The sequence below is a fragment of the Haliaeetus leucocephalus genome, unplaced genomic scaffold (assembly GCF_000737465.1).
Source record: "Haliaeetus leucocephalus isolate CR32 unplaced genomic scaffold, Haliaeetus_leucocephalus-4.0 Scaffold41, whole genome shotgun sequence".
Lineage (NCBI taxonomy): Eukaryota > Metazoa > Chordata > Aves > Accipitriformes > Accipitridae > Haliaeetus > Haliaeetus leucocephalus.
Window position 1 is genome coordinate 2915061 of NW_010972477.1, and position 5053 is coordinate 2920113.

Consider the following 5053-nt stretch of genomic DNA (forward strand, 5'->3'; position numbering starts at 1 on the left):
CCTCAGAGAATAAGAAATCAATTACTTTAAATACATCTCTGTGAATGTATGGCACATTTCATGGCATTTATTTTCTCTGTCAGTTGCAATGTCTTTTTTAAATAAATATTACCCGTTATATATAAATTACAGTGTTGCTTGTTTTGTTCAGATATAAGATGCGTGCTTATTTACTCTTACTATAACTCGTCTTGTCTAGAGCATTGTCTGTAGGAATAATTAGCATGCTTTTTCCTCCTGATGGGCGGGTAAGAAGCACAAGGCGTAATTTGTCCTGAGGTCATGATGCATGACAGGGATTCTGGATTTCTGCCCCCTGCTCTTCCATACACCCTGGGGTAAGCTTACCCTCATGACCACTTAACTCTTTTATGCTTGTGATGCTCACAGTAAAAACAAATTACTAACATTATTCTGTAGCTTTAAAAATCCCTGTATCATGCAAACTGCATAATGAGGTCAAAGACAGGACACAGCTGAGGGACATGCTCTCGCAGACTCTGCATGGAAGATGAGGAAATGGAGTGTGTCATCTCATGGCCAGCGGCGGTGCCAGGAGGAGTCTGGACCTCAATTACTCCACCGTGGTTGCACCATCTATCCCAAATAGCACTGGTGTTAGTGGCTGCTGCTCTGGCACTCACGGAGGGGAAGCTAATGGTGGGACTGGCCCTAAATGAAACAACAGGGAAGCCCCTTCGGTAAATGGGAGCTCTCACAGCCACCTCGACTGCCGCAGCAGCCAGGGCAGCACCAGGGCTTTGTCCTGCTGGCTGGGGCAGCGCTGGCCCTGTCCTCGGGGAAAAGCTCTCCCTCGGCCGCGCAGGGCAGGCAGTGCTCTGCTCTGTGGCTCCGGAGACAACAGATTTCATGGTTAGATGTTTGGGTGCATGCATCTACATGTGTAGTTAGATGCAATTAAAAACATTTTAAGACAAAAGGCAAAGCTCAGATTTGGCACGGGGTAGTAAAGGAAAAGTTGGCGCACAGCTGCTGTTTGTTGAATTTGGTTGTGACCCTTAGCTTAGGCTTGAGTGCCGAGAAAGCTTCAAGGACCCGGTGGACAGCTGTAGCTTTGCTGGTGGCTTTCTGTAACTGAAAGAAGACGTTAATTTGTAAGTCAACAATATGCCAATAAATAAGCACGCTGCCTGGATACCTGAGCCAACCGCAGTAAATAAGAGACAAGGACTAGAACAAAATGTGAGGCACACCCTGGAGCAGGGGCAGATCTCCTTGTAAACAGCCTTGTAAAGCAGCCAGGTCCCAAGCGGACGTCAGCATCTGGAAACATCCCAACAGCAAACACGGACTTAGGACTTCAGACCCCCATCCTGCCCCTTCCGTGTCCAGTTCATGCGGGTCTGGCTCTTGTAGGGGCTGGCTTAGCTGTGCTGTGAGACCGAGGGGCTTTGCTCAGCCTCAGCTGGGCCGGCAGAACCACACTGGATTTCTCTGCCCCTCAGCCCTTCTGTCCGCCTTTCCTCTTTGGTCCCACGGCTTCGTACTCCTCTAAGGCTGGAGCTTGTAGGTGCCAGACCCGTGAGAGCCAAGGATGCTTTGCCCCCGGGAAGCATCTGCTGTGAGGCTGCCATAGACCGTGTCTGTTCTGGTCTCATCAGCCTGAGACAGCAACCTCTGTCCAGCCTCCTGCTGAGGGGTTGATACCAGGGTCGTCTTGTTCTTGCAGTTAGTGCTTTTTCTTAATTGTGGTTGCTATGAGGTAGGAGATGGCTGTGCCCGTGTGCTGTATGAGCTGAAGGACTTGTGTTTGACTTTGTGCCGTTCCCTCTAACTGTCCCTTTACCAGTTACTGCATCCTTAGCTCTCGAACCATTTTCAGATGATTATTGTTACCAACTGCCAGAATTTTTATGTCCACATGTGCTGCCACCAAGATGGCTGTGGAGAAGAGGCGGCGTTGCTCACATGTGTTGAGTCTCTGTGCCATAGGAGAGAGGAGTTGGTTTTTTTTTTTTTTTCCCTTGGGGCAAAACCAACGTGCTACCATCATGAAGCACTAGATTGTGTTTCAAAGAAACAGGTATAACAACCTGCTGGTACCAGCATGCATGCAGACAGCAGCGTAGCATTTATTATAGTTAAGAAATAAATGGCCTTAAATCATGTGTGTGCGGTGTCAAAGAAAAAACCAACAACCGTACACAATAAAACCAACACTTCTCCAGCAGCTGATCAAAAGTAATGAGCATCACCCATAACAACAGCTACGCTGGGTGCAACTTGCTCTCCTCTGAGTATCTTTTATGTCTGGCAATGTGTGCATCACAGCTTCCAAAAATAATTTGTTTAAAAGGTTCCTGGTTTATATTTGTTTCCTCATCTGTCATCTCAATAGATAAAATGAAACTTTATTAAAAGCCGGGCCTTGACTAACGGGCATAATGAGTGGGTTTTGTCCATTAAAACTCTGTGCGTGCTGGAATTAATTACGTGCCTTTTGAAAAATATAAAGAACTCACTATTGTAGGACAATAGGAACTTGATGGAGCACAGCAATAATACAGTGTGTGTCATCAGTCTGGTTTTCTGCACAGCTGCTGAGCTGCAGTTAGCTGTCCCGGTGCTGGGTTTTCATGCTGTGGGGCCAAAAGCGGCATGCATTCATGGTTATTTGCTAGCAGTGCCAGCGTGAAACTCTTCGTTCTGCAAGGATGCCTACTCCAACACGGCTCTTCTCAGAGTAAGTACTGCTGCTGATCATTCGTGGGCCTCAGCACCTTGAGGGCATGTATTCTGCACCCTCCGTGTACATGAGCCGTGATAACTGCATTCACCTCAGAGGTGTAGCGCTGAACAGCACCTGGTGTGCATGAACCAAAAAGTACCACGAAAGGTGAGCTTGTGGGTTCACCTGGTGAATGTTGGGTCCCACCTGAAGACTGAGCACCCGAATGCCACCATAAAATGTACTGTTGCCCCTCAGCACCATGTCACGCTTTGCCCGCACACGCTGCTCGCTTTGCTGGTTTGCGTTTAGCCGGCTGCAAAGCTGCATCCCTGATGCCAAACCTTAATAAGCCTTAATGCAAGAAACGCCTGCATCGGGATTGAAAAAAATAATAAAAATAAAATCTCTCATGACTCACAGCAACCCAGCGCTGGTATTGCTCTGCCAGGAGTCTGAGTCAGCCCCAGCACCGTCCACCAGCCCTTGGCTCTCCTCGCCCGGCACAAGGAGCAGACGCGCTCCCGGAGGCAGTGGGCGTATATGGCTGCATTCGGTTTGCTTGTAGTTCAATACAGGTGGGTCTGCAGAGCCGGAGGCAGCCTGCGGGGTGGGGGCTCGGTTTTGCTGCCTCCATCTCTTGCAGCTCTCGCCAGCGAGCCGTGCGCGTAACACGCCTGCTGCTGCGAGCTGTGCAACCCGGCCCAGTGACCCCGCTGCGCTGCTCGGGGCTGGCTGTGGCTGCAAAGGAGCAGTATCGGAGCTGCTACAGGCCACAGAGGGCCAGCAGCACGGGACTCTGGCTGGAGCACCGACACGTGTGGCTTCACATCAGCACGGTGAAATACCACCTCCTTCCCTGCACCCGAATCATCAGAGACGAGCATTCAGCAACAAAGCTCCTAATTTTTATTAAAATAAAGTGTAACCTTTTATTTTCCCTTGCTCCATTCCTATAAGGAATGGCTTAATACAGGAGTTTGCGATTATCAGTGGTACAACATATGCTGAGGCAAAAAATACCACCCAAACCAAACAAATCCCATCTTCAATACATCAGCTTTTGTTCCCTTCCTCGCAGGAGGAGAATATGGAGGGTGACACTGCTTTAATACAAACGGGGGGCATTGGTACAAGAGGCAGTTGTGCTCCATTTCCCTCCATTCCCGATGGTATCCCACCTGTACGAGCGCTGGAAGACTCACACAGCGCACTGACTTGGACCAGCTACGCAGCTCCTCCGGGGAGGGGGCTGGAGAGCTCACGGGGCGGCATCAGTAAACAAACATGCAGATACCACCATATGGTTCATTTTCCCTTTAAATTGACTTAAATCTTTTGAGAATTGGGAAGAAGAGCCAGAACAATAATTCTCATATTTAGATGACAGGATTGTCTTTTTCCTACTAGGAAAAAAAAAAAGAAAAAAAAGACTACTGGTAATGTAGAGCACAGCTGCTATGCTGCAGCTTGGGCCAGAGCCCAGTGAAAGTGCCTCATAGACTTGTCCAGGTTTGGACTATTCCTGTTTGCACGACTGCAGTCAGTGAAGCCACCACCGCTGAGGAAGAGTATGCAGAGCTGGGAGTCGCTGCTGGTTTAACATCACCCTCCCCTTCTCGGGCTGTGTGTAGTTCAGGTTTAGTCATCCATTAAACACATTTTTTGATACGTGAGAGATGGAAATAGTTAACAGAAAGTGGAGAAATGGCATGATTTGTAAAGACATTTGTTATATTCAACTGTTAGCAAAGGGAAAAAAACAAGTTAACATTCAGTACCATAGTTGGGAAGATTGTCTATGTATATTTCTGTCAAGGGGCTAAGCTACAAAGCTTAGGGTGGTAAATACGCATATTTACTAAATAATGCATACCACGCTAGAGCACAAGTCAGAGCCGGCATCTGGCAGCCCAGGCTGCGCTGCCCGATCTGTAGAGCAGACAAAACCAAGCCCCTGCGAAAGCTGAAGGGATATTCCTGCCCTTCTCTTGCCCTCACACCTCGGCTTGTCCGAGGTTTGCGTTCCTTGGCAGAGCTGCCGAACCCCCCCCGCTGTGCGTGGGGCATCGCAGCGCGGGGAGCCCCCTCGTTCAGCCCCTCACGCGTGGAGTGTCACCCAGTGGGGAGGAGGCGGCACACCGGCTGCTCCGCCGAATGGCACCCTGGCACAGGCTGTGCTTCATGTTACGTTCTCCTGGCTGGCTACGTTCAACGGCTTCTCCTTAGAGGTTGCCAAAATTACCTGCTCAATAGAAAAGAAAAGCCTTACGAAAAGCGATGGAGCAGAGCGGTACTTGGTAGAGTTTCTAGGCGCACTTTTCAGAGGGTCCTTAAGATCAGAAGTTGGTCTTTAGAGACAAC